This window comes from Arvicanthis niloticus, chromosome 12, assembly GCF_011762505.2.
Source record: "Arvicanthis niloticus isolate mArvNil1 chromosome 12, mArvNil1.pat.X, whole genome shotgun sequence".
In the NCBI taxonomy this organism is placed as follows: Eukaryota; Metazoa; Chordata; class Mammalia; order Rodentia; family Muridae; genus Arvicanthis; species Arvicanthis niloticus.
The window spans coordinates 4,978,921-5,003,414 of record NC_047669.1 but is presented as its reverse complement, the minus strand read 5'-3'; the positions used below and the strand labels follow the sequence as shown (position 1 = coordinate 5,003,414).

The 24,494-nt window shown below is 38.9% G+C and overlaps 1 long non-coding RNA gene and 1 gene segment (V, D, J or C); both read left to right on the top strand.

Moving 5' to 3' along the window:
• LOC117717745 (immunoglobulin lambda variable 2-like) overlaps positions 1 to 24,494 on the top strand; it is a 635,157-nt gene that overhangs the window by 510,348 nt on the left and 100,315 nt on the right.
• On the top strand, positions 699 to 1,501 carry LOC143444000 (uncharacterized). The gene is made up of 2 exons (XR_013113455.1): positions 699 to 786; positions 899 to 1,501. It is a non-coding gene; the product is annotated as an uncharacterized LOC143444000 (long non-coding RNA).

The window sequence follows — 24,494 nt, the reverse complement described above, 5'->3', positions numbered from 1 at the left end:
TGAAAGTGTTTTCTTTGTATTTAAAATGTGTGAGAAACATTCCTGAATAAAGATCTCTTTATAAATTAAATTCTGCACGAATGGTTCTCAATCTTCCTAATGCTGAGATTCTTTAGTACATTTCCTCATGTCACGTTGGCCCACAAATGATTTTGTTGCTACACCATAACTGTAATTTTGCTACTGTTACAAATCATAATGTAAGTATCTGATATGAAGGATTCTGGGATGTTATTCCTGTGAGGGTTTGAACACACAGATTAGACATCATTGGTCTTCATAGTGCTCCCACTGAGGAGAAGCAAACAAAAAAAGAGATAATGTAAAAGTCATCATCAGATGATGCCAGTCATTCTGGTTGATTTAGAAAGTATCTAAATACTTTGGAAAAAATTATCTAAATATTTGGGGAAAGTCATGTGAATACAGATGCATACAACTGAATCTTGTCAGAGGGGATCTATTGGTACCAATGAAGAATCTTAGCTGAGATCACAAATATCTATCTCTTTGTGATTGCTCAGGATTCAACAGGTCCAGTAGCTGGGTTCACTGTAGTTCCTTGAGCAGTCTTAGGGCAGAATGATAGCACAGACTTTTGATAGCACACACACATCTGAAAAGTGATTTGGTTGGCCAAGAAAAATTTGCATGAAAGGCAGGCACTCTTACTTCTTTGAGAATTGTTGAACAATAAAGGAGACATCTTGTCTGTCTCAGCAGAGCTCAGTACAGTCTGTACCATGGCTTGGACTTCCCTCTTCTTCTTCCTTCTTCATTTTACAGGTTTGGAGAGTCACCTGCATCCTGATCCTCAGTTTAGGGAAGCTATCTGATACCCAGATATATTCAATGCTTTTCTCTCATCTCAGGAGATAACAGCTTTCTCTATTTTTAGGTTCTTTCTCCCAACTTACGCTGACTCAGTTGCCCTCTTCCTCTACCTCCCTGGGAGCCTCAGTCAAACTCACCTGCACCTTGAGCAGTGAGCACAGCACCTTCAACATTGCATGGTACCAGCAACAACCACTCAAAGCTCCTAAGTATGTGATGTATCTTAATAATGATGGAAGCCACAGCAAGGGTGATGGGATCCCTGATCGCTTCTCTGGATCCAGCTCTGGGGCTGATCGCTACCTAACCATCTCCAACATCCAGCCTGAGGATGAAGCTATCTACATCTGTGGTGTGGGTGCTACAATTAGAGGACAATATGTGTCAGCACAGTGAGCAAGATGAAGGAGGAGGCAGGACAGGAACTATTTTTTTCACTTCCTTACAAGATATTACCTATCAGAATCATTGCATTGTGGACTTTTGGTATTGTTTGGATTCACTGATATTTTGTGTTTTAATAATTATGGCTTCTGATTTTTAATAATTATGGTCCCATAATAATACTTATGCACATTCCTTTCCTAATCCTAAATCAATACCCCCTGCCTTTATTAGGTTTTGTTTCTTAAATATGAAAAAAATAAATGCTGTTTCTTGTCATAGATAGTTTTGTTTGGTATGTAACTGTAGTTTTATTATCATAGTCTTTATGACTGTGGAATATATTGCTCTGGACTATTCTGACATTTAAAGTTTTTATAGACACAGTGAGTATTATTCTGATGAAATCTCTTGTATATGTTACCTAAGTTCTCTTTTCCTATAAGTTATAAATCACTTCCTTGGTTCTATATCTAAGTGTTCTAATTATTATATGCCATTAATTTTCTTTTCTGTTTTTTTCCAGTTGGTGTTCATTTTATCTGTATAAATATGTCATTTATTGGGTTTTAGAAGTTGTGTGTGTGAGAGAGAGACAGAGAGAGAGAGAGAGAGAGAGAGAGAGAGAGAGAGAGAGAGAGATCTTGTTGAAGATATACTCAGTGCCATTAATTTGAGATTCTTCTCCCTCATCTATGCTTATAATACAGAGGCTTATTTTTCCTCTGTGTCCTATACTTCCTGCATGTTCCTTTCACCTCTCTCTCTCTCTCTCTCTCTCTCTCTCTCTCTCTCTCTCTCTCTCTCTCCCTCTCTCTCTCTCTTTCTCTCTCTCTCTTTCTGTGTGTGTGTTTAATTTTTATTTGTTTTTTGATTATTTGCACTAGATCTTTTATTTTATCTTAAAACTTGATATTCTATTTTCTGCTTCATTCACTCTGTTTGTAAGCTTTTCTGGTATGTGTTCTAAGTGAGTCATTGGGCTCTTCATTTTATCTCGAGTCCCCTTCAGTATTTTTTTTTTGTTCTGATCGTATTCTGTTCTCAAGTCTTAGATAGTTTTTGAGTTTCTATCAACCATATGTTTGTCTTTTCTTGGATATGTCCCAGGGATTTATTCTCCTTAATTTCTTTCTTTCTCCTTGATTTTATTTAGCTGTTTCTTTGTTTCTTCTCTTTTATTTTAATTGAAATATTTTTTCATGTAGAATATTCTGATCATAGCTTTCCACACAGCAACTCGTCACGGATTTTTTCCTACAGCCTCATACTCCTGAATCAACACAATTTACTGTTCACTTATTACAAAAGAAACAGGTGTCTAACAAATTTAATGAAAAAAAATAAAGACAAAAGGAGTATAGGACCAAATGAATAAACAGGAACAAAAAGAAACAAAAAGCATATGAAATCCATACAGCCTTAGAAACTCAAATAAATCTATTAAAACCATAAAATTTGGAACCTTAACATATAGGAAAAAGAACTTTAAAAGTAAAAGACCCAGAAATGAATTATGAGATGAAAATCATCCCAAAAATACCATTGAGTTTGTTTTGTGTTTGCCATCTTCTGCTAGGCATGGGTCCTGCTTTTAAGTGTGCTTTGCATATCTAGTAATACTTGGTTGGAAAAAAACTAAATTTTTGCAAGTAGTTATCAAATTGAGATAGCTTCTCTGTCACAGGTGGGGCATTGTGACCATAACTCCTCTCAGCACTGGGATCACATATGGCTTAGACTTGTGCATACTGTCAGAGTCTCTGCATTCATATGAGCATCAGTCCTGTTGTGTCTAGAGGGCCTTGCTTGGTTGGTGTACTTTACTGTTCTGTTCTTTTAGGTAGCAGAGAAATGCAAATTAAAACAATTTTGAAGACCTTAGCACACTCAGACTGAGCAGTATCAATAAAACAAATGACATCACGTGAAGCAGAAGATGTAAAGAAAGAAGAATATTTGTTCAATACTGACACTGTGGTGGTTACTCCAGCAAACTGGAATTAGTCTACCCCAAGAGACAAATATCCCACTCTTAGGCATATTCTCAGAGGACTCTACATCCTAGTAGAGAGATACTTGCTTATTTGTTGCTCTATTCATAATAGCCAACAATAAGAAGAAACTGTATCTGCAACAACCGATGAGTAGATAATGAAAATGAGATATATTTACACAGTGGAAATTATTCAGCTTATGAAAAATAGGACAATAAAACTTGCAATTAAATAGATAAAGCTAGAGAAAAATAGCCCTTAGTGAGGTCGTATATATATCAAAAGACAAATAATGTATGTTTCTCTTATATTTATATGTTAAATTGTAAGCTTCTAATCTGTGTGACACAAAGTGAATAATCACTGATGATTAGGGAGGAATAGAATATATCCCAAGGAAGGGAAAATGGAATATAGATAGTATTGTATACAGTAAAAAGAGAACCTGGAAGAGGAGGATCAAATGGTGAGGGAATATGATAAATGAGTAAAGGAGGCTTATGAAGAAAGATAACTAACATTAAAGTCATTTTGAAAAGCCTTATGGAAACCCATTACTGTACAGTTTTACTAAAATAAATACATGTAGAAAATGAATCTAAATGGAGTTATTATATGATTCAGAAGACAATGTTCCATGAATGGAATATATTTTACTGAGTTTCTATGGAATCCCCAAATATCACAAAATAGTGCCAAGGCTATTGATTGCTATTGACAGCCTGAGATGTTCTATTGCTTATGACAACACTTTCCAATGTCATTGAGCTGATGTCTAACTAGAAGCTTCTCTCCTAATGACTTGGATTTATGATACTAAAAAGTACTCTGCACAAATCTCTGGAGATAGGTACCTAACATTCAGATACAAATCCTGGAACCTAAGAAGGTGATCTCTGTGTAAGATATATTAGTGTAATGCAGGCACAAATGTTATAGGAATAACCAACAACTTTGATTGAGCTTAAGGATCAATCTATAAGATGGAACCCATACCTGACACTGTTAAACTGGCAAAGGACCTAGGGCTATATAGCTAACAAGCTTATTTTAACATCATTATTCTGTTAAAAGAACATGGCAATCAAATGGCATATTGTTATCCCTGGTGATTACTGCATCTTCAAACTTCATCAGAGAAATTTCTTCCAGCATTGGATGGGACTCAGCTTGAATACTTATATTTGTACCATGTACTGACAATGAGAGCCTTTACAGCACTCAGCCCTTAAATGGGATGCTTTTATCAAACACTTCCTCCAAAGAGTCAGAGATCTATATAGAAGAAGATGCAGAAAGATCGAAAGAGCTAGGAATGATAAGTTACACCAAGGAGACTATTTCTTCCAGATGTGATAAAACTGATGTATATATGAAGTGATAGAAACTGGGAAGCTCACAAAATGCCTGTACTGATTTAAGGTAGACAGGGTCCCAGCCCTGACAACAAGGAGTCCCATCCCTAACCAAGAAGGTATTTGAAATTAATACTTGTGAAAATCTGTAAAGGAGCAGTCTTTGTCCAGATAATGTCCCTAAGAGACAAGAACATGAGAAGAAAAGAGGGCTTCTGTGGCTTCTCTACTTGCCTGGGTCTCTATTCCACTAAATGACACATAATGGGCTCTGGCCACACTGAAGACACACAAAATGGTGCCAATGTCATGGAGTTGCCAGCTTCCTGCACTTTGTCCACAAACACATTACCAAGGTATGATGTTATTCATATATACTCTTGCAAGACACAGGTTTCATGACATTAGGAACCATTGGATGACAGTGGGATATGCCCTTAACTGACTGGAATATAATATACATATACATCATATACATATACACATACACATACACATTTACATATACATATATGCACTGATGAACTTCTACATTAAACTAGAACTTTACCCTAATGCTGGTATCTGGAGTCTTCTTTCCAAGTAACCCATTTTGACTTCACAGCCCTTATCCTCCAAGCCACCAGAACAAAGTTACACAGCTGGTACAAGAACAGGGACCCCCAAAGAAGAAAAGTTGGATGAGCAGACCTCTCTGATAAATAAGGGCAATGATTCTTCTCATAGGAGGTGAATGTGAGCATAATTGAACATATTGAAAGGAATACCAGAGAGTAGGTAACTTTCTCTGGCAGACAATTCAATAAATTTTATGATACAATACTAGAACTTTGTCTCTGGAAACATGCTAAACAAGTGTGGAATGAGAGCCCAGGGGGCAGAGTGCTGTAGCTTGTCCAGAGATGTGAAGGAGAATATGTCTTCCCCCTTATTTCTTCCCACTGTTGTTACCATCATCAATTGCCCTAGGGCAGCTTCTCTTTCTGTCTTGTTCTCAGCATTGACAATTAAGGAGGAGAGCCCAGAGAATCTAGTAGTGCCTTCTACTTCTCCATATAACACTGTAGCTAAGGATTTGGACAAACCAAAATTGTTTTCTAGGTACACTGCTCTAGAGCAATCATCTATTTGAGGTTCAGATAAAAATGAGGACCATGACCCTCTATATCCCAGTCAAAATGCTAAACACAGCTTCTAACCCTCTGAGATCAAATGTCAAAAGCCCAAATTGGCCATTGTGTTTATTGCTCCCAACAGCAATAACTAATGCCACCAACTCCTGAGTGCCTCCTACTTCTTTTCCTATTCTTCCTCTTTATGAAGCCATGATATACCCTTCTTCAGAGTCCCCACTGTTATTCCTGGTAACTGATTCCCTTTACAAACCATGGGAAACAGCAGGGATGTCACATTTCATGGAAACCTTATAAACTATCTGTAAAGTGTTCATGAAAAATAGGTTGTACTCCCCTTTTGTGACCCAGATGTTTGAATCCATGTCCATTACATTAAACTTGCCCCAGGACTAAAACACTATAATGAGGACAACCATCTCTAGGAGGCAGTTCCTCTGATGGAAAGCTACCTTTTATGATGAGGGAGAAGTTCTTGGACAGGGAAATGTTCGATACCCCTGATACCCTTATTTGGTAAAGGAGTATTAGCTTTGCCTGCATCATAAATGCAAAGGTGGCCTAACTTCTTTGACCAAGAATTAACCATACCAAGGAAGGGGCTATTGTTCCTCTTCAGGGACTCACACAAAACTAGGGAAGAATTTTGCAGATTTTGTCTTCTGAATACAAGAAGCAGTAAACCACCAAGTTCAACACAAAAAAGTAGGTGAAGCTCTAGCATGAGAAAAGATTTGGGATACAGTGACAACTAAGGCAAGAAGGATTGTTGTCCTCATCAAAATGGGGAGTTTGAGGACTGGATAAATGCTTACAAGGGACCTAGGCTCTGCTTCTAACCAATCAGAAGCCCTGGAGGCTACTTTAGCCACTCACCATAAGACAAATGAAGCTCTGGACCAAAAATATAGCTGTTGGATATGAGAAGGTCAGGGACATTTTTCACAACAGTGCCCAAGCAAAACTCAGAATTCTGGAGAGAAATTGATTTGTAATAAATGTAGAAAAGGATTCAACTGCAATAAAGGCTGTAGATCTAAAATCAAGAATGAACAGTCTTTAAACTTCCAACATGATAACCCCATTTGTAACCTGAAAGTAACAGGGACCTCCAAAATACTCTGAACCACTCCCATAGGAATCCTGCAATCAAGAATGAGACTTAAAATAGATGACACCAAATTTAAAGGCATTGTTGAGACAGATCCTGAAAGAAGGAAGAAGTTCTCACCTACTAGAAGCTCTGTCCTGGCCCAACCATCAAGGGCCTTGACAGACAGTCACCATTTTAGCACATCTCTCAACCAGTGATATGGGCAGACAATGAAGGCAATTCAGGGGCAATGGCCCACAGCGATTTATGGAAAAGAGATCTTTTGGAGGATATGGGTGTGGTAGTCACCACTGACAATAGAGCCATTTGTAATTGCATAATACATGAAAATCTTAGAATGAAAGGCTACCCCCAATTCTAATGGCCACTGATTAAAAGGAGCTCCCATTTTCTCTAAACCTTTCCTAGAGCTCTAACAACGCAAAATGGGTACAATAACAATCACACGGGGGAAGTATCAGGCAATAAAAAAATCTTGTTAAAGAACAATTAGAGATGAGACATATTGAGCTGTCTACTAACCCCTTGAACTCTCCAGTTTTTATTATAATGAAAAAATGGCAGGCAAATTCATATTTCTGTATTATTTAAAAGCAATTAACACATCCATACAGGCCATGTGAGCTACTCAATCTGGCCTTTCTCCTCCTCATCATCCATAACAAATGACTATTACATATTAACTATTGACATAAAGGACTGCTTTTTTTTCCATTCTTCTGCATGTGGAAAGCAGAGATTTGCTTTCTCAATCCTCTCTGAGAAAAATAAGCCCTTAATGAAAAGACATTTTTGGAGAATGCTCCCACAAGCATAAAAAAACTAGACCAACACTTTTTCAAGTTTATGTATGGGAGGCATTAAAATCAATAGCTAAAAATTGCTGCATTGTTATTTACATAAACAACGTTCTAATTGGAAATCTTAATAAAGACCATTTAAAATATTAACTGATAAAGATTACAAAAGCCCTTACTGACAAAAGACTATAAGTAGCTGCTGAAAAATTATGTCAGGAGCCTTATATGTTTTGTGGTTGCAAAATAAATAATAAGACAATAAAGACACAAAGGTTGCAATTTGAATTCCCAGCTCCCCCAACTTTACCATCTATGCAGACCTTTTTGGGAAACCTTGCCTTCATATGGCCTTGATTTTCCTTCCCATTGCCACTGGCCAATTTACCCCTCTTTTTGCCCATTTACAAGGCACAAAGAGACCTGAAAAACTACTAATTATCACAGAGGAAGCTCAAAAACTCTAAAAAATAACCAACATAGGCTTAAACCAGACTATAATAGATACATTTCAAATAAAGAGCTCTGAGGACTGGTTATCCCAATGCCTGGGTTACCACTCTCTGGGTCAGATAATCTCTTGGATACATATATTATACTTCTAGGCCTGTATGATTGGCCCATTCATAGATGGCATCTTTATATTTGCTCTCAATATTCTTAAGACCTCTCAGTTTATATTAGGGAAACACAGATAAATTGTACTTCCCATATCCCAGGACCTATTAGTTTGAAACTTTCCTTTAATCCTATAGCATAAACTTTTCTATTGATGTTCCATAATCAGATTAATAGCCATTATCCCCAAAAGGGGGGGGGAGCTTTGTCTATTTTGCCACAAATGTCAAATCTACATATTAGGTTTCTCAGTTCTACCCCCATCCTGGATGCAGCTTCAGAATTTACAGATTTATTCAAGACAGTATTTGGCTGTATTACACTTAATAGGAAACAGTCTATAAGAGTACTCTCAATCCTTTCATGGGTCAGTTCAACTTGGTGTACTTCTAGCAATCCTGACTGTGACCATCAGGAACCTCTCAGTATTTTTAGTGATAGTCAGTATGCTACTAATATGGAGAAATTCTTGCCCCATGCAGTATTAAAGCCAACAGAGGGACCACTTTTTTTTCTGATTTTTTTATTAGATATTTTATTTACACTTCAGATGGCATCCCCTTTCCCCATCCCCCCCCTTAGGAAACCCCTATCCCATGCCCCCTTTTCCTTTTTGCATTTATACATTTTTTAAAATAATGTTAATCATAAGCTTTATAAGTTTGGAATTGTTCAATCAGAGGTGTAACCCACTGACCAACCTAGATATATCAACTATCTTTGACTGGTGGAGATACTTGAACATCTGCCTCCCTGTCTCCCCCCTCTTTCTCTCTTTCTTCACCTAGCTTCTCCTCTCTTTCTTCTTCTCCTCTTCTTACTCCTTTTCTTCCTCTCAGTACTCCTCCTACCTTAGCTCCTCCTACACAACACCCTTCCTGTTAAATTGAAACTTTTCTCTCAAAATACAATTAGAGCATAATTATGCCAATTTGTACCAGTGAGGTACAGGATAGTCCTAATACCCAGTCCATCCTTTTGTTGACTAACCAGCTCCTCTGTCACCTATTCTAACTAAAACATTTAGTTCTGAACCTGGCTTTAGGATGAATGTCAGCTGATGACCATCCACTCAAATCTTTTCTCTTAAGGTCAATAGCTATATGTTTTCAACCCCATCAGAAATCCAGAATGACTGAGTTAACTATAATTGTGGGAAGCACAAATCATAGTTTCTAAAACTTAGCCAATTTATAGAGACCTCTGAACACCTGGACACTCGCTCTACTTCAAAACGTTGGAGCATCTGTTCTTCTGCCTTCTGGCCCAGGATCATCTGACAGACCTTAGTGCTGCAGAATATAAATAAATATAAGAGGGACCACTTTTTAATGGCTATGACTCAGCTCCAGATACTAACATAACAATGATCTGCTTATTTATGTTTACAACATGTCCACTCCCACCAAAGCCTCCCCAAAGTAATTTCTGTGGGAAACTCATTAGTGGATGAAGCTGTGTCTGCCCTCATGCTTTCACCACTAAAGAAGCTAGAGAGCTACATGTCCACTTTCATAACTCTGTATCCAGATTTAGCAAAGGTCTCCTGCAAACATTCAGTTTATAGTTGTGTCTCCTCCAGACCATTCTTCCCTCTAGATCCTTTTATAGCCCACAGACTCAAATCCTTGATGGAGTGTTCCAACACTGTTTATCAGATGGATGTTACTCATGTTTCCTCTTTTAGGCATTAAAAAATATGTCTGTATGATTATTGATACTTATTCTTACTTCATTTTTGCCTTAGTACTGTCATAAAAAAATTCCAAATGATCATCTTTGCTATGAAAAATGCCATGTGGGTTCCTTATGTGATTAAGATGGACAATGGTCCCACTTATACAAGCTCTCAACTGAAAGCCTTCTATAGCCACTGAATAGTTCTCCCAGCATAGACATTTCCTACAATTCCCAAAGAAAACCCACTGTTGAACATTCAATGTCTTCTCTTAAAATGAACAGTTACAAAAAGGGAGAAATGGAACTCATACATGCCCACAAACAAATTAATATCAGCTTTATTTACATTGAAATTTTAAATTTTTGATTAACTTGTATTGACGTCCACTTAAAAGCACTGGGAAGCTATACTCCCACAATCTAAATCATTGTCACTAGTCCTTTAGCAAGACCCTATAGATAACCAATGAAGGGGATCTTGCTTACCACCACCACCACACCCCCTCCACTAATAATAGGTTGAGGTTTTGTTTGTATTTTCCCAGGAGTGGAAAACCTGATTACCTGGCCAAACCATCAAGCCATACACGAAGAATGAAAAGCTTGATGGCAATGACAGACAACGTGTCACTGGAAGAAGATCCAGTTCATAGAGATAACACATACCCAGGGACACAAAATGATTGGGAAACAGGAGGAAGACCCCAGAAGCAGGGACATCATCATCAATGCAGATGACCTACACAGGCTCCCCTCAGAATTTGGGGAGCCTTTTAACCTTAGTAACTCAGACCAAAAACTCTATGTCCCTAGAGGTGTCTGAGATAGGACTTTATATCCTGTTCCTGCTTATGTGTGCCATTATTTTTGATAATTGTCAGGCTCATCACAGCATTTGTGTGGGCTGTAGTTAGCCCTCTCTGTTTCTAATGCCAGTATCCTAGAACTCTCACTTGCCAACCATCTACAGTGGCAACCCTGAAGTAGATAAACATTACTCTCCAGTTAATTCATCTATGACTTATCCCTATCATGTTTCCTTCCATCTAGAGTTCAGTTTGATTGGCTACTTTGCCTACAAGAGGAACCCTGCCCTGCCAAGATAGTCACAGGAGATTTTGATTGGGTAAACATACAATACCAAGATAGGTGGGTATACACAGAGCCACAATCCTAAACTCTGGCTTATGGTACCAATGAAAACCCATTCAGGAAATTAGGGAAATGTGACCCTTCACAATTGTCACAAATAATATAAAATATCTTGGAGTGAATCTGACCAAGCAAGTGAAAAATTTGTATGACAAGAACTTCAAGTCTCTGAAGAAAGAAACTGAAGACCTCAGAAGATGGAAACATCTCCCATGCTCACGGATTTGCAGGATTAATATAGTAAAATGGACATCTTGCCAAAAGCAATCTACAGTTTCAATGCAATCCTCATCAAAATTTCAACTCAATTCTTCATAGAGATAGAAAAAGCAATTCTCAAATTCATTTGGAATAACAAAAAACCCAGAATAAGAAAAACTATTCTCAACAACAAAAGAGCTTCTGGTGGAATCACCATCCCTGACCTCAAGCTGCACTACAGAGCAATAGTGATATAAACTGCATGGTATTGGTATAGAGATTGGCAGGAAGATCAACAGAATAGAATTGAAGATTCAGAAATGAACCCAGACACCTATGGTCACTTGATCTTTGACAAAGGAGCTAAAACCACCCACTGGAAATAGGACAGCATTTTCAACAAATGGTGCTGGTTCAACTGGAGGAAAGGATGTAGAAGAATGCAAATTAATCCATTCTTACCTCTTTGTAAAAAACTCAAGTCCAAGTGGATAAAAGACCTCCACATAAAACCAGATACACTGAAACTAATGTCATAGAGATAGAAAGGTGTGAAAGAACATTTAATACTTGGGCACAGGGGAAAGGTTCCTGAACAGAACACCAATGGCTTATGCTCTAAGATCAAGAATTGACAAATGGGGCCTCATAAAATTGCAAGGCTTCTGTAAGGCAAAGGACACTGTCAATAGGACAAAACAGCAACAAACAGATTGGGAAAAGATCATTACCAATCCTAGATCTGATAGAAGGCTAATATCCAATATACACAAAGAACTCAAGAAATTAGACTCCAGACAACCAAATAACCTTATTTAAAACTGGGGTACAGAACTAAACAAAGAATTCTCAACTGAGAAAACTCAAATAGCCAAGAAGCACCTTAAGAAATGCTCAACATCCTTAGTCATCAGGGAAATGCAAATCAAAACAACCCTGAGATACCACCTCACACCAGCCAGAATGGCTAAGATCAAAAACTCAGGTGATAGTAGATGCTGGCAAGAATGTGGAGAAAGAGGAACACTCCTCCATTGTTGGTGAGATTGCAAGCTGGTACAACCGCTCTGGAAATCAGTCTGGCAGTTTTTCAGAAAATTGGACATACCATTACCTGAGGATCCAGCTATACCACTCCTGGGCATATACCCAGAAGATGCTCCAACATATAATAAGGACATATGCTCCATTATGTTCATAGCAGCCTTATTTATAATACCCAAAAGCTGGAAAGAACTCAGATGTCCTTCAACAGAGGAATGGATACAAAATTTGTGGTACATTGACACAATGGAGTATTACTCAGCTATTAAAAATAATGAATTTGAGAAATTTTTAGGTAAATGGATGGAGCTAGAAAATATTATTCTGAGTGAGGTAACCCAATCACAAAAGAACACACATGGTATTTACTCACTGATAAGTGAATATTAGCTCGAAAGCTTGAAATAGCCAACATTCAACTCACAGACCACATGAAGCTCATGAAAGAAGAAAGACTAAGTATGAATGCCTCAGTCCTACTTAGGAGGAGTAACAAAATACTCAAGGGAGCAAATATGGAGACAAAGTGTGAGACAGAAACTGAAGGAAGGGCCATCAGGGGACCATTCCACCTGGGTATCCATCCCATGTGCAGTCACCAAAGGTAGACTGATGTGGATGTCAGGAAGTGCATGCTGACAAGAGCTTGATATAGCTGTCTCTTTAGAGGTCTGCCAGAGTCTGACACATTCAGAGCAGATGCTCACAGCTAACCATTGATCTGATTAAGGGGTTCCCAATGGAGGAGTTAGAGAGAAGACTGAAGGAACTGAAAGGGTTTGTGGCCCCATGAGGAGAGCAGCAATATCAACCAACCAGAGCTCCCCAGAGTCTAAACCACCAGCATGAGAGCACATAGGGAGGGACCCATGACTCCAGCTGTATATGTAGGGGAGGATAGCCTTGTTGGGCATAGGTGGGAGAGGAGATCCTTTGCCCCATGAAGGCTGGACACAGAGTTGGGGGGGGGAATTCGAGAGTGTGTGAGTTGTGAGGGGTAGGTGAGAGCCCGTCCTCATAGAGGCAGGAGGAGGGGGATGGGATATGGGGTTCCTGGAGGGGCTAATGAAGTAAGGGGATAAAATCTGAAATGTAAATATAATATCTGATAAAAAAAAAAAAAAAAAAGAAAACCCATTCAGGACCAAATCATGGCCAATATCAATAGCCCCTTTCCTGTACAAGGTTTAAGTGTTTCCCTGATACTGATTATAATCTCTCACCCAGAAATCCACTTTCTATGTGCTTACAATCTCTGTGAAGATTGAGATATCTGTCCATGGATACAGTAATTGCAAGAGTGTTTGTCTACCCTTAGTCTTGTAAAATTTGCCCTTGTCATAGACTTCTGGGGTCACACCATTAGAGATATGTCTACAAGGTAACACCCCTTTATTTTCTGTAGGATACAATGTCTGACCAAGGCTGGCCACCCTAATCGGTTAAAGACTTTGCATATATCTGTAGCCCATGGCCCTGTTTAGATTTCAGACATTTTGTGGTAATGCAGGGAGCTAATTTTTATGATTCCACCTATGAAGGACACCACTCCAAGCCTTTGAAAGGGGCTTCTACTCCTTCAACAGAACTCATTGTGAGCCTGCCATTAACCTTATCTACAGAGAACATGCCCATATCTGGGACCCATTCATTTTTCCTGCCATTGTTCTTATGTAGTGGACCTAATCTTTACTGCTCTGAGTGAACTGTTCCCTCTCCCCATGCTGGGTTACTAATTATGGTACTACGACCCTATTGTTATGCCAGCTCCCATTTATATGGCTTCCTGTTAATGGTACAGAAGAATGGCAAAGTGATATGACTTTCAGTGACAAACTCCCTACTGTATTTCAAGGATGTATGAGTCTTTGGTATCTCAGCCATGGTAGCAATGATAGTCATGGGTTTAACTGCCACAACAGCAACAACAATTGGAGCACCTTCCCTGCAAAATTCTATACAGACAGCAGCAACTATAAACAGTCAATGCTATTATAAGTTTTGATAACCAACTCCAGTTAATTAACTCCTCCAAGTAGGCCTTCTTAACCTTCATCACAAAGGCAGTGTTTTATATAGGATGAGGGAAATGACCTCTGAGATTTAGCTCAGGGAATCTGAGACCCCCAATGTACCTCTATTTGTGTCTTCCAATACCAAACACTACTCCTCAGCCATAAAGCTTCAAAGAGAGTACCTTGCTGGGATATGAAATCATTCCTCACTCATCCTTTCCAACAGTTACATCATAAAATTCCTCAAATTAATGCCACCATGGTGAACAAAATTACCTTCTCTGATGACTAACTTCTTTAAAAGGGAGGTAGAAAATCTGATCACTATATTCTCAACAGAAAAACTTGTTATATATGTATTGTTCCCCCTGTGTTTTGGGGGAGGTATTGTAATCTGAAAGGTCATTATCCCTATAAAAACCCAAATAAATACTCAGAGGGTGCTATGAATGGAACTATGTGGCCTTGTAAAAATGGGAAAGGGTAAGCATTAGGGAGCAGTCTCTATTCAGATGGTGTCTCTAAGAAACAAAGAACCTGTAAAGTGTAAATGGCTCCTGCAACTGCTTGAGCATACCTGAGTTTCAAGTATACTAGACAACACATAATGGTGTCCCAGCACACCATAGACACAAAAAATGGTGCCAAACCCAAGGAGTAGCCTGCTACCTGCCCTTTGTCTACAGACACACTGCCAGGAGATGTATATTCAAATATACATATATACTCAAGTATACTCCCTACATAATGTGCAGTTTGCATATCATTCAAGCCTATTGGATAATAGCATGATATGTCTTTAGTTGATAGGATGATGTATGGATATATGCTGCCAAATTCTGAAGAAAACTAGATATGTACCTTGATGTTGGCCTCCAGAGTTTGTTTTCTGGGTAACTTGAAGTGACTGCCACCCTAACCACCAAAGCCAGGAAAACCCCACAAATCTGTTTTCATGAAGATGTTGTAGAGTGAAAAATTATAAAGACCATTTTATAAAATATATGTAGACATTTTCTTTGCCCTTAGACCTGAGCAGAAAAAGTGCAGGTTCCAGAACACGGAACTGAAAATAAGATTTCAGGCCTTCACTGCCCCGGGACACATTCCAGGTAGAGGATATTATCCCTGAATCAGAGGACACTTGCTGGATTACATTCCTCAAGCCTCAGGGAGTAGATCCTACCTGTGGGTGGGAAAAGCCCAAAGCAGGAAGACACATTCCTGACCATAAAAAAGATACAAGTCATCTAGGTGGGGCTGTGACTAGAGAAAGTGAAAAATATTTAACCTGAAATAGTTGGTAATGACAGGGTATGGCACAGTGACATGGTAAAACTACATTTTTGAGAAGAATGAGTGTGCAGAGTGATTTTCACATGACTCTAATCATTTAGGGTGAGTACCTCTGAAATGTTCCACTATTTTTATGTTTTGTATCCTTGACAACCCCTCACCCCCTTTCCACTCCCCTGATTTGTGGTTTTCCCCTTTAAAACCCTCCTCAGACTGGCTGGCAGGGTCAAACTCTACTCCTGCGCGAGTGTGCAGTTAGACCGCTGGTTGCCAGCTTTCTTCCCTAATAAACCTCCGCTGATTGCATCCAGGTATGGTTTCTTGTGATTTTTTGGGTGGTCGTGATTTCCTGAGACTTGAGGAAGGGTCTCCCGAGTTTAGGGGTTCTTCAATGTATCTCCAGATATATCAGTTACTCTCCAGAGCATGCCTCCAGAAAAGAATATTTTCCCAAAATAAAATATAGTCTATAAGTGTCTCTGTGTGTGTATGTGTCTGAGAGAGAGAGAGAGAGAGAGAGAGAGAGAGAGAGAGAGAGAGAGAGAGAGAGAGAGTGTGTGTGTGTGTGATTACTTTTTTGCTCCATTTTGTCATTTTGTCTTATTGGTCTTTTATTTTTTGTTTTTGAGTTTTTTTTTAAACAGATAAGACAGATGATGATAAATAGATGATAGGTAAATAGATGATAGATAGATAGATAGATAGATAGATAGATAGATAGATAGATAGATAGATAGATAGATAGAACTTTAATTTGAATGAGTAGAAATATTTGGGAAAAAAATGTGAGAAGTTAAGAGAAGTGAAGACATAATCAAACTACATTTTATGAAAAGAAAATTCAAATATATTCTATTCCTTCAAGCTGGCTTTCCTTTCCTATATTCATAGATTTGCTTTTTACACAGTGCCCCAGATTACACACTATATGTGTGTGTGTGTGTGTGTGTGTGTATTCATATATACATATATATATGAATATAATAAGAATATAAATAAGAATATATGTGTGTATATATATTCTTTGGTTGAGATATTTATTTCAACCTTCATCAAGACCTGAAATTCTGTTTTCCATGTCCTTTAATCTATTGGTGAGGTTTTTGTTTGACATCCTGAGTTTCTAATTTCTAATTTAATTTCATTTTGGTTTTTTATTAGCAATTCTCTTTGCTTAAGTCAACTTTTTTATCCCTAGTTGTCTTCATTATTATATGTAGCAACTTGTGTTTTCACAGTTTTTATTAATGCCTATCCCCTTTAGTATCTTTTCAATGTGGAGAATAGAACACTCCTCCATTGCTGGTAGGACTGCAAGCTGGTAAAATCACTTTGGAAATCAGTCTGGGCGTTCCTCAGAAAATTGGAAACAGTTTTAGATGAAGACCCAGCTATACCACTCCTAGGCAGATACCCAAAAGGTACTCCAACATATTACAAGAACACATGCTCTACTGTGTTTATAGCAATCTTATTTATAATAGCCAGATGCTGGAAAATACCCAGATATCTTGATACAAACAAAAGATTGGATATAGAAAATGTGGTACATTTACACAATGCTGTACTACTCAACTATTAAAAACAATGACTTCATGAAATTCACAGGCAAATGGATAGAACTAGAAAATATGATCCTGAGTGAGGTAAACCAGACACAAAAGAACACACATGGTATACACTCACTGATAAGTGGATATTACCCCAAAAGCTCAGTATAACCCACATACCATCTGGAGCTTAAAAAGAAGGAAGAACAAAGTGTAAATGTTTCAATTCTACATAGAAGAGGGAACAAAATAATCACAGGAGATAGAGGGGAAAGGACCTGTGAGAGAGAGGAGAAGAAGTGAAAAGGGGGGAAGAAGATCATGTACTGGAAGGGACAGGAGAGAAGTACAGAGGGTCAGGTAATCAGATAGAACTATGTAGCAGCAGGAGATGGGGAACTGGGGGTAGCTGCTAGAAAGTCTCAGATGTGGCTGCAATTGGCTACAGTCCCTACCCACCCCCTACCCCCACCTGCTCCTAGTTGCCACTGATTCTGGGGTTTTGGCACCAGTGTTGTGTTGAATGACAGCTTGTGTCTGGATAGACCATACCAGGCCAAAGCCATTCCATTCCATATGGCAAATGTTTTATTAAGAAATAACAGGGACAAAGAGGGAAAAAAGAGAAAGTCAAGACAAAAGAGAATCGAGGGTGAGGAAAGGTTTGTTTTTTATTTCAGCTATGAAGTGGCCTGTCCACAGGTGAGTGTGAGAAGTGGGCTCTGGGAAGGTATACAGGGTTGTCGTGGCAACAGATGTCACCTATGTGTGACATTCCAAAGTTTGAAGTCAATTTACCAAGCTGGCTCTGGATACCAACAAAGGGAGTCAAAAAATGCCTAAAACCATAAGCTATTGCTATTGCTTGTCATTTTCTTCATGATTAAAGATAAGTCCTTGATTGGTCAAGACAACAATATACACTTAGGACAAGAGATTGAATAGGTAGGGTGAGAGTGGACAGCCTTGTCTAGTCCCTGATCTTAGTGGGATTGCTTCAAGTTTCTCTCCATTTAGTTTGATGTTGGCTACTGGCTTGCTGTATATTGGTTTTCCTATGTTTAGGTATGGACCTTGAACTCCTAATCTTTCCAAGACTTTTAACATGAAGGGATGTTGTATTTTGTCAAATGCTTTCTCAGCATTTCACTAATGGTTCCTCATCAGGAACAGCTGCTTATGCCTTTAAGGATCAAGTAATCTCTTTTGCTACATCATCTGTATCAGCTCAATTGGTTGAATTACATGCTGTTATTGCGGTGTTTCAAGCATTTCCAAATCAAACTATTAATATTTATACAGATAGCTCATATATAGCTCAGTCTATCCCTCTGCTAGAAACTACTGCACAAATAAAGCATTACTCAGAAGCAGCTGATTTGTTTTTACAGTGCCAACAATTAATTTTGAGGAGAAAGTGTAAATTCTTTATAGGACACCTGAGAGCCCACACTGGGCTACCAGGTCCTCTATCTGAGGGAAACACCAAGGCAGATCTAGCTACTCGTGTAGCTGCAGTGACTTTATCAGATCCGCCATCTAACTTGGATCAGGCCATAAAGGCTCATGAGTTACATCATCTTAATTCTAAAACTTTAAAAGTTATGTTTAAAATTACCAGAGAACAAGCTAGACAAATCGTCAAACAATGTCAATCATGTGTTAAACTTTTACCAGTTCCTCATTTGGGTGTAAATCCAAAGGGACTGATACCAAACAGTATCTGGCAAATGGATGTTACTCATTATAATGAATTTGGCAAGCAAAAATATATACATGTATGTGTAGATACATACAGTGGTTTCATTTATACAACATTACAAACTGGAGAAGGAAGCAAGCATGTGATTGCTCATATGCTTGCTACAATCGCTGTATTGGGTGTGTCTAAACAGATAAAAACTGACAATGGCCCAGGTTATACAAGCTCCAGTTTCCACCAATTTTGTGAAAGATTGGGAATACTACTTAAAACGGGTATTCCATATAATCCACAGGGCCAAGGTATGGTAGAAAGGGCATATCAAGTCATTAAATGTCAATTTGAAAAAATTAAAAAGGGGGAATGGTACCCTACCAAGGGATCCCCCAGAAATATCCTTCATCATGCACTCTTCATTTTAAATTTTTTAAATTTGGATTCTGAAGGAAAATCTGCTGCAGATAGATTCTGGCATCCTGATACCAAAAAGAATTTTACAACAGTCCTCTGGAAAGACCCATTAACTGGAACCTGGAATGGGCCAGATCCAGTGCTTATCTGGGGAAGAAGTTCTGTTTGCATATATTCCCAAACTGCAGATGCTGCACATTGGCTGCCAGAGAGACTGATTAAACAAATAGACAACAATAACAAATTCAGGGACGAGAAAGGAGAAGGAGACATCACCACCTGAATCTCCAGGATGGCTCTATTGGACTCTTGATTCCCTGACTTATGATTTAGTGGGGAAATAGATTGTTTTAGATTTAGTGGGAATTTAGATTGTTTAGACCCAGGAGAAAACCCACTACCACAGTTACTATAGTTGTTTTTTGGGTTTGAGATTGACTAGAGCAGGAACAGGAATTTCCTTAGTTTTCTTTAGATCAAAGCTATGATCAGTTTTGTATTTCTATAGATTTAGATTCTGATATAAGACACTTATAAACAGAATAGAAGAGGCTTACACTTTTTACTCCTCTGATAGAGGGAGTTATGTGTTGCCCTTAAAAAAGAGTGTTGCTGTCATACTAACTATTCAGGCGTTGTTAAGTCTTTTGTCTTTTGGGTCCATGTGGTTCAACAAACTGATGGCTTTTGTATGACAACATATATACGCTATTCAAATGAAACCCACACAGGTCCATTATTACAGGCTGGAAGTAGGGGATTGTAAAACCTCTGTCATCAAGACTAATGAGGTATATCCCCTAACTTACGCGCTAAGCCGGATAGTCAAAGACGGGTAAGAGAGCATACCGAGACCCTTACCCCTAAAAGAAAGGAGGCCTCACCATCCTAAGACAGGAGCTCAACTAATGGCCGTTGAGTATCCAAGGACAGGAAAGGGAGGCTGGGGTCCTTTCCTCCAACCTAGGACAGGCACGGTTTCCGTAAGTTTTCCCAGCCTTCCCTTTTGAAAAAAAAAATTTTTTTAAAGGGGGATCTGTTGGGGGCCGACTTTTAGCAGAAAGCGGCTATCAGCTTTGCAGCCATCTTGAGCCATATACCCTGACATGTGACTTGGATTACAATAGCCTACAACAGCTGAGCACACTCCGATAATCTTGGTTTAGATACCTTGAGATTAAAGGTATGTGAGATTAAAGGTGTGTGACTTAAGAGTGTAATTTACAGATAAGATTTAGAGACAAGACCTAAGGGCATGATTAAAGGTGTGACCAAAAGGCATGGCTTAGAAGTGAGACATATAAAAGGCAGAGACAGAACAGAATGGGGAACCAGACACAGCAGAGAGACACAAGCAGGCACTTGGAAGAAGTAACTTGGAACTTGGAGGGACTAGGAGCTAGGGACTAGGCACTAGGAACTCAAGACTTAGGACTTAGACTGAATAAACAGAATTGAATTACACTCTGTCTGGTCTGCATTCTTTGAGTCCATCCTCACTTTCTCTCTTGCTGAACCACGTCCCATGAACCGGAGCTGCAGCTTGGGCTGGGATACAGTGGCCGCCCAAATGTGGGTCGGCCCGGGCCTCAACATTTTGCTTGGGCCGCCACATTTTTTGGCCACCCCAACGTGGGGCTAGTGTGGACTCCAACACAGAATGATCAGCCTTGGTGTATCTACTCAACAAGCAAGCTGGGCAGACTTGCTCAAACCTCTGAGGTCCGGGAATTCCATCTGGAGGCAGTGAAGACACAACATCAGAGGCTTGTCAATTTGCTCTCACCCCCATGCCTCTTCTAATATCTCAACACCCATAATCAGCTTGAAGAAGCTAATGAAGAGTCAGCGCCCCTATTCCCTGGGCTTGGGAACTAAGGTGGTAAATGTTGGACTGTCTTTCTAGGGAAAAGTAGTAGTTTTGTGGGAATAGAGAGGATTAGCTAGGGGTTAATTGCATAGCCATAACCTATTAGTAGAAATCTGTATAATTAGTATCAAGATGAAGATATAAATTCTTAAATGACACCAATTTACTTTGATTACAAATTTTAAGGTTTTCATTGGTACAAGCTTCTTATTGATATAAAAGTGAGATGAATATTGATACTCTCATGGGCATTGTACCAGTATAACACATTTAGGAATACAAGGCTTAGACCCAGTCCTTCTTTAACTTTTTTAACTGATTTGAGATGGTAAGCCTGTGAGTTAAGGGACTATAGCAAATTCATGGCTTGGAGTTTATTGTTAGGGTGTTTTCTATGTTTTATTTAGAAATAGCTGAGTGGAGTTAACTGGCAACAGTCCAGATTACCTTACTTGGATAGTTGGTTTTCAAAACATCAGAAATCCATAGAATTGACATGACAAACATTTCTGTATTAATGTTCATTTTGATTAGAGACCTGTCTGCTCCTGACAGCTTCCTGTCTTGGATTCTAAGAAGAAATTGAGCATCCTTGGAGTTACTCCAGTTGTGGTGAGACAGCCACTAGGCAAGAATTGCCTCTTTCCTTCTACAGACAAATTACTGTCCAGAAAATGACACACTTGCAGAATAGTTGACTGATTATATCTGCCTAGACAGAGTAATCAGCCATTGATAATCCTGCATCAATCAGCCCTTAATAATTCTGCAGCAATAAGGTCTGTCAGATGATCCTGGGCCAGAAGGCAGAAGAACAGATGCTCCAACATTTTGAAGTAGAACGAGTGTCCAGGTGTTCAGAGGTCTCTATAAATTGGCTAAGTTTTACAAGTTATGCTTTGTGCTTCCCACAATTATAGTTAACTCAGTCATTCTGGATTTCTGACGGGGTTGAAAACTTATAGCCTCATAGCCAATCCTGACTATTTACTTGAGCGAAAATATTTGAGTGGATGAGCCAGGTTCAGAACTAAATGTTTTAGTTAGGATAGACGAAAGAGGTGCTGGTTAGTCAACAAAAGGATGGACTGGGTATTAGGACTACCTTATACCTCACTGGTACAAATTGGCATAATTATGCTCTAATTGTATTTTCAGAGAAAAGTTTCATTTTAACAGGAAGGGTGATATGTAGGAGGAGCTAAGGTGGGAGGAGTACTGAGAGGAAGAGATGGAGTAAGAAGAGGAGGAGAAGAAGGAGAGTAGAAGCTAGGTGATGAAAGAGAGAAAAAGGGGGGAGACAGGGAGGCAGATGTTCATGTATCTCCACCAGTCAAAGATAGTGGTTATATCTAGGTTGGGTAGTGGGTTATACCTCTGATTGAACAATACCAAACTTATAAAGCCTATGATTAACATTTTTTAAAAAAATGTATGAATGCAAAAAGGAAATTGGACATAGCACTACCTGAGGACCCAGCTATACCACTCCTGGGCATATACCCAGAAGATGCTCCAACATATAATAAGGGCATATGCTCCATTATGTTTATAGCAGCCTTATTTATAATACCCAGAAGCTGGAAAGAACCCAGATGTCCTTCAACAGAGGAATGGATAAAAAATGTGGTACATCTACACAATGGAGTATTACTCAGCTATTAAAAATAATGAATTCAAGAAATTTTTAGGTAAATGGATGGATCTAGAAATTATCATCCAGAGTGAGTTAACCCAACCACAAAAGAACACACATGGTATTTACTCACTGTTAAGTGGATGTTAGCCCAAAAGCTTGGAATACCAAAGACTCAACCCACAGACCACATGAAGCTCATGAAGAAGGAAGACCAAGAGGGGATGCCTCAGTTCTACTTAGAACAAGTAACAAAAATACTCAAGGGAGAAAATATGGAAACAAAACATGGGACAGAAACTGAAGGAGGGGCCATCAGGAGACCATTCCATCTGGGTATTTATCCCATGTACAGTTACCTAAGCTTGACACTGATGTGTATGGCTGGAAGTGCATGCTGTCAAGAACATGATATAGCTGTCTCCTTAGAGGTCTGCCAAAGACTAACACATTCAGAGGACCATGCTCACAGTTAACCACTGATACAATCAAGGGTTTCCCAATGGAGAACTTAGAAGACTGAAGGAGCAGAAAGGGTTTGTGACCCCGGTAGGAAAGCAACAATACCAACCAACCAGAGCCCCCCAGGGTCTAAACCACCAGCCTGGGAGTACATAGGGAGGGACCCATGACTCCAGCGGTATATGTAGGGGAGGATGGCCTTGTAGGAGAGGAGATTCTTGGTCCCATGAAAAACGAACACAGAGTGGGAGTAATGTGAGGATGGGGAGGGTGTAGTAGGGGTGGAGTGTAGGTGCAGGCACAGCCTTATAGAAGCATGAGGAGGGGGGATGGGATAGGAGGTTTCTGGGTGGTGGGAGGAAGTTGGGTAAGGGGATAAAGTCTGAAAGGTAAATATAATACCCAATTTTTAAAAGATGGAAAAAGGAAAAAAAGAAAAAAGAGAGAGAAAAGAAAGAAAAATAGGAGATTTAATAACACAAATGGAAGGATTTAGAAATTTAGGAGGCAGTTTATGTTAATGGAAACAGCATCATAGAAACTGGAAAATCACACCCTCATAGAAGCACAAGAAGGAGGGATGGGATAAGGGGTTCCTGTGTGGTGGGGGGAATGGGATAAGGGGACAAAATTTGAAATGTAAATATTATAACCAATTAAAAGGGAAAAAAAAGTTGTTAGAACCAACATCTGTAAAAAATGTCAACCCTCTAGGAAAAAAAATTTTTTTCTTGATACTAAAACTTGTTCTGAGAATTGTATATTGCAGAATGCACAGCCTTGGTGTATCTACTCATCAAGCACACTGAGCAGACCTGCCCAAACCTCTGATGTCCTGGATTTCAATCTGTATGCAGTGAAGACACAGCTTCAGAGGCTTATCAATTTACTCTTCCCCCCACCCCTCTTCTAATATCTCAATGCCCTTAATCAGTTTGAAGAAGTTAAAGAAGAGTCAGTGTCCCTATTCCCTGGGCTTGGGGACTAAGGTGGTTAATATTGGGCTGTCTTTCTAGGGAAAAGTAGTGGTTTTGTTGGAACATGGAGGATTAGCTAGGATTTATTGCATAGCCATAACCTATTGGTAGAAATCTGTATAATTAGTATCAAGATGAAATTTCTTAAATGGTACAAAATTTACTTTGATTTCAAATTTAAGGTTTTCCTATTTTTTCTTTTTTTTCTTTTTTTTCCTTTATTTTTTTTATCTTTTTTTAAATTGGGTATTATATTTACATTTCAG